The 12,508-nt window shown below is 38.0% G+C and overlaps 1 long non-coding RNA gene across 1 annotated transcript; it reads right to left on the bottom strand.

Moving 5' to 3' along the window:
* Nucleotides 1-252: 252 nt before the first annotated feature.
* Nucleotides 253-10,519, bottom strand: LOC128699826 (uncharacterized). The gene is made up of 2 exons (XR_011394263.1): nt 10,403-10,519; nt 253-2,170 (listed from the first exon to the last, which is right to left on the bottom strand). It is a non-coding gene; the product is annotated as an uncharacterized lncRNA (long non-coding RNA).
* Between the last annotated feature and the right edge of the window lie 1,989 nt (nt 10,520-12,508).

Below are 12,508 nucleotides of genomic sequence, written 5' to 3'. Positions count from 1 at the left end.
ACCCCAAGTTTCGTACAGCTCCCAACTCAAACAACTATGTAAGTGTATTATTGTAAGTGTATTTTTGGGGGTCTGAAATGCACTAATCTAATTTACATTATTCCTTATGAGAACAAGTTCGTTCGATAACGGCACTCGAGCAGCCTTCTGGAACGAATTATTGCCGAAACTCGGGGTACCACTGTATCAGTATTTACCAAGGCCTTGAATGTAAAATAACTGGTATAAGGAATAATATAATGAAATACCTGATTGCATCATTTTCCTTTTATTAAGTACAACAGTAGTGATGAAGTATATCTTGATGTCATAGTAATGAATTATAACCTGATGTCTTGCATTATCATAATCATATTTTGTGAACCTTCCTACATCAACCAAAGAATTGATAACTTTTATTAAAACAACTTCATGGAAATAGGAGTTATTACACATTATATATAAAAATTAAACACACATGTGAGCATTACATACTGAACTATTCATTTACACATTTATGATACTGAATGTTAATACTGTATAAAACTCAGGATGGTAAGTGAAATATAACAAGGCACCAGGTGATAAAATGGAAAGGGAGATGGTGAGAGTTCAAAGATAATTTGTATGCATGTTTGAGGGAGATGGAATGAAAATACAATACCTAATGATTGGATGGATATACACACTTTCAAGATTTTATTAAAGGAAAATGTTACCTTAAACTTTGTGGGGAAACAGCCAATTGTATAATAACTGAAAAGATTACAAGATAATAAAATAAGATAGATCAGCAAGATATATTAGCCTTATTGAGGGACAATGTTGTGTAGCTCAGAATTTTACAATGAAAAGTAGCTCAGAATCAATACGGAGTATTTTGTATTATTTTCTGTGCTTCAGAAAGTAAGCAAAAGTAATCACCTTTGTATCTTTATGCAACTCAATTTTCATCAGGTCCAACAAAACTCTGACATCACAAAGGAGATCCCTTTTGGCATTTGAACTTTTAAAAACAATTCAATTGCAGGATGGCTGTTCCATGACAACATAAGACACTGTACTTGCCTATGTGTGTTGGTGGGAAATAAGCTCTAGCACTTGAGCTCTGCCTCTTTACCAACAACTGAGAGGAGTGATGCTTTCCTAATCTTGAGGGTTTGGTGTATTGAGATTTGAACCTGTGTACAGAGTTTTGCCTCCACTACTTCTTCACCTAGTACACTACCCTCGCACTTTAGAAATTTCTTCTTGTATCTCTCCATCTCTTTCAGGAGTTCAATTTCCATGTGTGTCTCCTCGTTCTGGTTCCACCCCTTGTGCATAGCTTGTTTCTGTCCACTTTGGAGATGTCCCTGACTTCGTCTCTTCTTCTGCCTCTCTATGATCCCGTATATGCTGCGGCCTACCTTCAAGGTCTGGCATTTGCCTCTGTTTATTTGTAAAGTCGTCTTGGAATCTTTCATTGATTTCTTCACACATTTCCTGGTCATTGTCCATGACTTCCTCCCCATTCTCATTCAGTGTAATAACTTCATTTCCTGACATATTTCTCTTGATGCTACTAGGGACCAATTTTGACTGCTCCTCTTTAGCAGCCATCACGGTCTCGTACTGCTTCTGTGCCTCTCTCCTGATTCTAGTGTACTCATTTCTGGCTCTTCTACTCAGTTCTTTGTTTTCTAATGTGCCATGTGCCCTGTATTTCTTCCATGCCTTTTTATTCCTTAGTTTTGCTTCTTTACATTCCTTGTTGAACCAGGGACTTTCTCGATTCTTTTCTTCTCTCACTTTTTGAACAGGGTTGAATTCATTGGTACCTTCTCTACATCTTTGGCGTGGAAACTCCATTTCTTGTATTGTCTCACAGTACCTTAAACAGGAATTCTATATGATTGTAGTTCTGTGTGTTATACGTATATGATTATCTTCTTACCTTCCTACTGTCTCCTGTCTGCACATCTACTTAAGTAACAATGTCAGTCTGCAGTGATGATTGTTGGCTTCTAGAGGAACTCTGTAGACAACCACTGCAATGTCTGATTTTCCTTGTGTGAATATTTGATCTAATCTAGCTGGTTCATTGCCTTTATTTATTCTTGTAGCCTCTCTAGCATGCTGACCAAGGAAGCTCCATCACAAACTTCAGCAGTTTTCCTTTCCTTGTCTCTTCTCCACCTCGGAGGTCAAGCTGTGGTGATAACAAAAATGTTAATTATTACTGAAAGTTTTCTTGGAATTAAAAAAGTACAATATGAAAATAAAATGATAAAGTAATACAGTACAGTGAGTTTCCTTTTGCACAGTTATCACTTAGCTAAGTCCAGTGATTTTTTTTATGAAGCATAAATTTTTTTTTTTTTTTTTTTTTTTTCAACAAGTCGGCCGTCTCCCACCGAGGCAGGGTGACCCAAAAAAGAAAGAAAATCCCCAAAAAGAAAATACTTTCATCATCATTCAACACTTTCACCACACTCGCACATTATCACTGTTTTTGCAGAGGTGCTCAGAATACAACAGTCTAGAAGCATACACATATAAAGATACACAACATATCCCTCCAAACTGCCAATATCCCAAACCCCTCCTTTAAAGTGCAGGCATTGTACTTCCCATTTCCAGGACTCAAGTCCGACTATATGAAAATAACCGGTTTCCCTGAATCCCTTCACTAAATATTACCCTGCTCACACTCCAACAGATCGTCAGGTCCCAAGTACCATTCGTCTCCATTCACTCCTATCTAACACGCTCACGCACGCTTGCTGGAAGTCCAAGCCCCTTACCTTAGTAGGTTGGTAGACAGCAACCACCCAGGGAGGTACTACCGTCCTGCCAAGTGAGTGTAAAACGAAAGCCTGTAATTGTTTTACATGATGGTAGGATTGCTGATGTCTTTTGTCTGTCTCATAAATATGCAAGATTACAGGCATGTCTTGCTACTTCTACTTACACTTAGGTCACACTACACATACATATACACATTTATTCATACACACTCATCTGAGTTTTCTTTGATTTTATCTTAATAGTTCTTGGTCTTATTAATTTTCCTTTTATATCCATGGGGAAGTGGAATAAGAATCTTTCCTCCGTAAGCCATGCGTGTTGTAAAAGTCAACTAAAATGCCGGGAACAATGGGCTAGTAACCCCTTTTCCTGTAAAGATTACTAAAAAGAATAAGAAGAAGAAAATTGAAGCATAAATCTCCACAAGAAAAATGTAAAACTATCAACATCCATAAATAATGAATACTATGCTGCAATAATAATGCAGGGGAATCCCCAACTAAGAGCCGCATTCTTGGTGTTCCAACTTGTGAGCAAGGTGTTTGTAACTCAGCCAGTCAACTCCCCCCCCCCCAACCACCACCTGCACCCACACAAACACCTCACTCAAGGAAAAATTATTATTATAATAATCAAAAAGAAGCGCTAAGCCACAAGGGCTATACAGCACTCAAGGAAAAAGATCTTGGGGTGAGTATAATACCGAGCACATCTCCTAAGGCACACATCAACCAGATAACTACAGCAGCATATGAGTGTCTGGCAAACCTAAGAATAGCACTTCATTACCTCAGTAAGGAATCATTCAAGACTCTGTACACCATCTACGTCAGGCCCATATTAGAGTATGCAGCACCAGTCTGGAATCCACACCTTGTCAAGCACATCAAGAAATTAGAGAAAGTGCCAAGGTTTGCAACAAGACTTGTCCCAGAGCTAAGGGGATTGTCCTACAAAGAAAGCCTAAGGAAAATCGGCCTGATGACACTGGAGGACAGGAAGGTTAGGGGAGACATGATAACGACATATAAAATAATGTGAGGAATTGACAAGGTGAGCAAAGACAGGGCGTTCCAGAGACGGACAAAGAAACAAGAGGTCACAATTGAAAGTTGAAGACTCCGATGAATCAAAGGGATGATAGGAAGTATTTCTTCAGTCATAGAGTTGTCAGAAAGTGGAATAGCCTAGAAAGTGAAGTAGTAGAGGCAGAAACCATACATAGTTTTAAGACGAGGTTTGATAAAGCTCGTGGAGCAGGGAGAAAGAGGACCTAGTAGCAATCAGTAAAGAGGCAAGGCCAGGAGCTTTGACTGGACCCGTGCAACCACAAATAGGTGAGTATATGTACACACACACACACACACACACACTCAGTGGCCACTTTGTTAGGTACCAGTGGCAGACCTACATTTTTGGGGCCCTGAAGCTTGAACTGTTATGGAGGCAACCCTTTCTCATACAGTAGACCCAACATTTTTAAGCAATGTGGACTTAAGTCACTTCTGGGATTATGGGCCTTGAAGCTTAAGCTTCATTAGTTTCATAGTAGATCCACCCCAGTAAGGTACACTTTTCTAGTACTGGGTAGGGTTCCCCTTTGCCCTGCAAAACAGCCAGAATTCTTTGTGACATGGATTCAACAAGGTGGTGGAAACATTCTTTAGATTCTGGGCCATGATGACATGATAGTAGTACAGTAGCATCGGCATGCATCTGGCAAGATGGTGAAAGAGTTTCTTCTTTTTCGGGGTCACCCTACCTCGGTGAGAGATGGTGTATTGAAAGAAAGTTGACATGATAGCATTACACAGTTACTGCAGATTTGTTGGCTGCACATTAATGCTGTGAATCTCCTATTCCACCATATTCCAAAGGTTTATGCCAAATTCTGACTCTTACCATCAGCATGTTGTGCATTCAGAAATGCTCTTCTATATACCACTGTTGTAATGCATAGTTATTTCAGTTACTGTCTGCTTGACCAGTCTGGTCATTCTCCTCTGATATCTCATTAACAAGGAATATTTTTGGCAAGAGGCGTGGAGTTAAAAGATAAAGAATCACACATAAAGTGGGAGTTGTCACAGTTGCTCTTTGCTGATGACACTGTGCTCTTTGGAAATTCTGAAGAGAAGTTGCAGAGATTGGTGGATGAATTTGGTAGGGTATGCAAAAGAAGAAAATTAAAAGTGAATACAGGAAAGAGTAAGGTTATGAGGATAACAAAAAGATTAGGTGATGAAAGATTGGATATCAGATTGGAGGGAGAGGGTATGGAGGAGGTGAATGTATTCAGATATTTGGGAGTGGACGTGTCAGCGGATGGGTCTATGAAAGATGAGGTGAATCATAGAATTGATGAGGGGAAAAGGGTGAGTGGTGCACTTAGGAGTCTGTGGAGACAAAGAACTTTGTCCTTGGAGGCAAAGAGGGGAATGTATGAGAGTATAGTTTTACCAACGCTCTTATATGGGTGTGAAGCATGGGTGACGAATGTTGCACCGAGGAGAAGGCTGGAGGCAGTGGAGATGTCATGTCTGAGGGCAATGTGTGGTGTGAATATAATGCAGAGAATTCGTAGTTTGGAAGTTAGGAGGAGGTGCGGGCTTACCAAAACTGTTGTCCAGAGGGCTGAGGAAGGGTTGTTGAGGTGGTTCGGACATGTCGAAAGAATGGAGCGAAACAGAATGACTTCAAGAGTGTATCAGTCTGTAGTGGAAGGAAGGCGGGGTAGGGGTCGGCCTAGGAAAGGTTGGAGGGAGGGGGTAAAGGAGGTTTTGTGTGCGAGGGGCTTGGACTTCCAGCAGGCATGCATGAGCGTGTTTGATAGGAGTGAATGGAGACAAATGGTTTTTAATATTTGACGTGCTGTTGGAGTGTGAGCAAAGTAACATTTATGAAGGGGTTCAGGGAAACCGGCAGGCCGGACTTGAGTCCTGGAGATGGGAAGTACAGTGCCTGCACTCTGAAGGAGGGGTGTTAATGTTGCAGTTTAAAAACTGTAGTGTAAAGCACCCTTCTGGCAAGACAGTGATGGAGTGAATGATGGTGAAAGTTTTTCTTTTTTGGGCCACCCTGCCTTGGTGGGAATCGGCCAGTGTGATGATAAAAAAAAAAAAGTATTTTGTACATATAAAAAACTACTCAATAACCCATCTCTAGTTCTTAAGTAGTCTGTAAGCATTAGCATTAGTCTGCCTGAAATGTACCACGTGATAGTGACTTTCAGGTAAAGCAGGATAGTTACAGGAGGCCACCACACATGCAGCACCCATTTTCGGTGTTTCAGGTTTTCAGTGACTTTCAAACTGAGCCACTGTTCCACCCGCCAGTGACAATCACTGACAGGTGAACATAATTAACAATGGATCAATTTGAAGCAAATGAAAACTTGGAACACTGAAAAGAAAGTACAGTAGCCCCTCTGTATGCGAGGGGGATACATTCCAAGACCTACCGCAGATCCCTGAAATCACAGAGAGTAGCAAACCCTATATATATATGTACGTCATTTTTCGTTTACATACATACCTATGATCAAGTTTAATTGATAAATTACGCACAGTAAGTTGAAAGTTGTGCACTTTTTCACTGATGGTAAGCATTTCACATCTCTTAGGCTTTGAAGAACAGCCACCATCACTGCTTTTGCATGTTGGGACCATTATTACGCAAAATTGAGGGTCATTTTCAGGCCATGATAAACCGCGGAAACCAGACTTGCAGATATGGCGGTCCTACTGCATAGGCAATATTCTGTAACGGGGGTATAATAGTAAAATGCAGATTCACTTCCCAGGGAATGGGATAGAGAAAAGAGAAGGTTAGAAACATCACGACAGGCAACGATGCTGGGAAGTACAAGGAACCCAATGGAAACTAAGTCACTATCTGACTTTTTTTGGGGGGTTATCCTAGGTAATTTACACATATGTTACTAAATATGATACTTTGTGTAATTATGTGTACCTGTACCTAATTAAACTTAATTACTTATTTGCCAGTCGAGAAAATAATAGAGTAACTGAAAGCAAGCTGCATAAATTTATTTTAAATGTGGTGGTATTTACAGGCAACTGCTCAGTTTGGAGAAGAGACAAAGTAGGAAAGAGAGGAGAAGGCTTTGAAATTTTAGTAAAACAATCACCAAGTCACAGAAACCAAAATTCTAGTAACAAATAAAGGGCAATATCAAAGAAAGAAAGAAGAAAAAAAAATTAAATTGTAAATGTATACAATTCACTGTTTACCAACATACAGGAAAAAGAATATGAAAAGATGAGGGAATACAAAATATACTAAAGGAACTATTATTAACAAGCAATTATGAAAAATTAAGATCACAATAATAGATGATAAATGCTCAATTAAAGTCCTCAGTGTAATAACTGGTTTCTTATTTGTATTAGCAAATAAAAAATGAACAAGAGGGCAATACACATCACTAACATTTAACCTAGTACTGTACTGTATTTACTACAGTACATGTATATAAGATATTCTTAACATTAATTATCCAAATCCACTAAGAAAGAGTGATCCAGTTCTTTTGCAAATAACATACGAGGCACCAATTTTAAAAAACTCAACCTGGGTTAGGGTTAGCCACACAGTATAATCCAAGAAAATAAGTCATCAAGGACTTGTCTGTCTTATTTCCGTTGTGGTCCTTTAATCTTGTTTCCCAGGATGCGACCCACACCAGTCCACTAACACCCTATTACCTACTTACTACTAGGTGAACAGGGACAACAGGTGTAGCTCGATTACCTGTGCACTCAGCTCTCACACCGAGGTCCAGTAAGGGTGGAAACATTAGGATGCGTTTCCTTAAGACATTTGCTGTCCCTGTTCACCTATCAGTAAAATAGGCATCTGGATGCCAGTCAACTGGTGTGGGTCACATCCTGGGTCAAAATTGATGTAATTTGCCTGAAATGCTCTGCATAACAAAGGGTTCTCTATATAGTAGTATGTCATTGATGTCGGCTAGGCCTGTATACCTTGTACGTATACTTGTAGAAATAAAGATGGGTTATTATTATCATCGTTTCCACCCATACCAGGGATTGAACTACGGACACTCAGTGTGTGAAGAGTGTGTATTGCCAAACAAGCCAAAGGACACCATACTGAAGTTAAACTTTAAGAGCTGTTAACAGCTGACACCATAGAATGTATGGAAAGGAAATACAGTGGACCCCCGCTTAACGATCACCTCCCAATGCGACCAATAATGTAAGTGTATTTATGTAAGTGCATTTGTACGTGTATGTTTGGGGGTCTGAAATGGACTAATCTACTTCACAATATTCCTTATGGGAACAAATTCAGTCAGTACTGGCACCTGAACATACTTCTGGAATGAAAAAATATCGTTAACTGGGGGTCCACTGCATTGCCCAAATATAGGCAGTAAAAAATAGAAAAGACTTCCTAAAACATGAAGGAAATAAAAGCCTCCGAATTAAATCAGGTGGATCTAATTGTAATATACCCACACTATGTATGTTGTCCAAGGCATACATGTGCAAAGGGCAAATTGCAGACAAGAACCATCCCCCCCCCAAAAAAAAGAAATACGTATGGGGAATTTGTTATCAGTGCTCCACCACCACGGCATGTGGAAAATAGCAAGCACTAAACCCATTGGGGTCATACAACAACTGGGAGAATGTAAAGCTCAATCCAAGGAAGGAGAGAACAGGTCCTATTCCTGACATCAAGAGCCTCCCTCCTCACTGACATCAAGGAACCATCCTTAAAGGGCTGTACCTCATAGCACAGTTGTAATATGTTCGGCTCAAAACCAAAACAACTCAGGTCAAACTCCGGGTGGGAAGACAAACGTGCAAGTCTTTTAATACCTGCTGCCCCTAATCACCTAGCAGTAACTAAGTTACCTGGGCATTGTAGGTGGCATCCTGGAAGAGGGCCTAAAGCAGTAATGTTAGGACACCAATGGAAATAAGTCACTGACTTTTTTGGGGGGTTATCCTAGGTAATTTACACTATGTATAACTACTTATGTGCACCCGTGCCTAAATAAACTTACTAACAAGCAACACTTCTTGAGTTGCTATGGGATACCTGGGCTACTAACCTTCTGAGGTTAATTCCAGTATAAAGTACAGTGGTACCTCGGGATACGAACTTGAACAATTATGCAAGTGTATTTTTGCAAGGGCTTTTGTAAGTGTATTTTGGGGGTTCTGAAGCAGATGAATCTACCTTACATTATTCCTTAGGGGAACAAATTCGTTTGGTACTTGAACAGCCTTCTGGAACGAATTAGGTTGGTATCTTGAGGTACCACTGTATTATTCTCGTTTTTAATATACATATTTTATGAATCTAATATTGAGAAGCTGAAAATAACAAAGTATATTAATAACATTAACATAATGTACTTTTACCAATTTCATAAGAAATTTAAATAAGGATATTCTAGGTTAAGTCATCATAACAGAATTATTTTGATTTGTTGTCATTATGATATTTATTTTATAATACAGTGGACCCCCGCATAACGATTACCTCCGAATGTGACCAATTATGTAAGTGTATTTATGTAAGTGGGTTTGTACGTGTATGTTTGGGGGTCTGAAATGGACTAATCTACTTCACAAAATTTCTTATAGGAACAAATTCGGTCAGTACTGGCACCTGAACGTACTTCTGGAGTGAAAAAATATCGTTAACCGGGGGTCCACTGTATTAAAAATGTTTGAGTGTAATTAGTGCATAGTGAAAGTACATTACTTATAAACACTTTATCATATATATATGAACGTCTATGCCAGACGCGACACAGGAAACCGAAGGGAATTAAAACATTGATTAATGTGCACTAAACTCGTAAGGATCATAAAGCTTCTCGGAAATGGGAGATAATTAGGATTGATCGGGATAAAAATAGCTCAAATTCCTTGGATCTAAAGCCCTTGACCAACCCAGACAGTTTTGTACATATGGATTATGTAGGCAAACGGTTATTATATTTGAGGAACGGAACTCGGATATTTTTGTATTAGTTTATACTTTAATATAACCCTTCAATTTGTTTTTACCCCATAGGGTTCTTGATCCAAGGAATTGCAGCTGCCCTCCATTTCCTCAAATCAATTACCTCACATTTCCCTTGTGTTGTCATCCCTACGGGTTTAGCGTCTCCCATTGAATATAAAAAAATAATACTAATAGCAGTAATAATAATATTAATAAAGAACACAATGGCATAATAATAATAATAAGGATAATAATAATAATAATAATAATAATAAGGATAATAATAATAATAATAATAGATCATTCCAACTGATCACATATTTAAATTAACGTTTACCTGGAGATTAAAAAAAAAATTATTCACCAAAGGTAGAACAGCAAGACACACACACACACACAGCCCAAAAGAGCGTCAAACTCGCACGGGTCAGCCCAAAATACCAAATAATAACCCCCATTTAAGCCCCTGAACAACAACAAGGTCAGAATTATTAACCACCTAAAGCCCCTCACCACCACTAAACCACAATATTTCCCGGCCATGAGCCCCATTATCCCCGCTGGCACTCACCACACACATAAGTCAGACACTCACACACATCACCACACCCGAGAAACCTACATTAAGTCGCTAATTTGTGAGAATTTCGAGAAAAACTGTGTTAAGGTAGAGTAGCGGCGGCGGGAAGCTGCAGCACCAAGATGGTTGACGCGCAACACTTCTCCTGCCTACTTATTTTCTCTCTTTTTTACCCATTTTTTTATCTCTTTTACCACTATTCTCTTTCTTTTGTCAAATATTTTTTCTTTTGCCCCCTATTTTCTCTCTTTTACCCTCTATTTTTCTCTTTAACTCATATTCTCTCTTTTACCCCCTATTTTCTCTCTTTTACCCTCTATTTTTCTCTTTAACTCATATTCTCTCTTTTACCCCCTATTTTCTCTTTTACCATCTATTTTTTTCCTCTTTAACCCATATTCTCTCTTTTACTCTCTATTTTCTTTCTTTTACCATCTTTTTTTTATTCTTTAACTCATATTCTCTCTTTTACCCCCTATTTTCTCTCTTTTACCATCTATTTTTCTCTTTAACTCACATTCTCTCTTTTACCCCCTATTTTCTCTTTTACCATCTATTTTTTCCTCTTTAACCCATATTCTCTCTTTTACTCTCTATTTTCTTTCTTTTACCATCTATTTTTTATTCTTTAACTCATATTCTCTCTTTTACCCCCCTATTCTCTCTCTTTTACCCCTATTTTCTCTCTTTTACCCTCTATTTTTTTCTCTTTAACCCATATTCTCTCTCTTATACCCCTATTTTCTCTGTTATCTTTTATTCCATGATTTCTCTCTTTTATGCCCTATTTTATACTTATATCTCCCCATTTTACTATATCGTATTCTGACGTACTTTTGAGTAATTAATGCATTTTTACCCCTATTTTATACCTATACCTCCTTATTTTACTGTATTATATTTTATTTTGATATTTTATACTATTCAGAAATTATGGGTAATTATATCGTATTTTGGCTTGCTTTTATTCATATATTGTATACTACTAAAAATGATAGGTAAAGCTTTTTTATCTCCTATTTTCAGCTGAAACCACCGCATTTTACTATCCTATTTTAATGTGCTTTTATTTTTATTTTTTTTACCACTAAAAATTGTGGGTAATTAAGGCATTGTTTTATCCTATTTTCAACTATCTCCTTATTTCACTATCTTATTTTGACGGGTTTTCATTCTGATGTTCATTTTATACTACTAAAAAATTACTGGTACTTAATGCATATACTTTTTATCCAATTTTTTCACCTATTTCTCCCTGTCACTTATTTTTTTTCTGTCTTACGTCTGTTTACTTTAACTTAATTTTATACTAAAAATGATGGGTAATTAATATATATTTATACATTTTTTTCACTTTTACCACAATGGATTATTATTGTTATTTATTTATTTTATGTCTTTGCAAACAGTACATTGAGATTTTGTATTTACAATCATGGGGAGGGCTAAACCCGTAGGATTATAAGCGCATGTTGGAGGGGGATGGAAGGTATTCAGCCTCAATTCAGGGAACTGGAACACAGATCCAATTCCCTTGATCAAGAGCCCCTCACTAGCATCAGGGAACCTCCCTTGAGGGGATATCCCAATGGAAATCAATCACTGACTTTTTTGGGGGGGATTATTCTGGATAATTTACACATATGTTGCTACGTATGATAATTGTTCTTACATACATGTACCTGTAGCTAAATAAACTTATTTTCTTACTTAATCTTTCTATGCAAGTCATTTATTCTATGTCTATGTTCTTTAACTCGGATATTTATTTTCTCTCAACAATGTCTTCTAATGGACATTACTGTATTAATTTATCTCATTTTTTCATCATCTATGTGTCATTCATTTATTCTATCTTATTTCTACACATTTCGGCAGGGTGACCAAAAAAAGAAAAAACTTTTATAGAGTTTTTATTCTTTTTACTTTAGCAATTTATACAGGGGAAGCGGTTACTAGCCCCTTGCTCTGACATTTTAGTCGCCTTTTACGAAAACGTTTCTATTAGTCTTAATATTTAACTACAGCCCTCTCCCCCAAGGCAGGGCGACCCAAAGAAAACACATTATTATAAGATTCAAAGAGGAAGCTCTAAGTATGTAGGGATCATGCAACACCTGGCAAATGGGGAGCAATCAGAATTAATCC

This window comes from Cherax quadricarinatus, chromosome 81 (assembly GCF_038502225.1).
Source record: "Cherax quadricarinatus isolate ZL_2023a chromosome 81, ASM3850222v1, whole genome shotgun sequence".
NCBI lineage: Eukaryota > Metazoa > Arthropoda > Malacostraca > Decapoda > Parastacidae > Cherax > Cherax quadricarinatus.
Note: the sequence above shows the minus strand (reverse complement) of the source record. Positions and strands in the feature narration are given on the sequence as shown.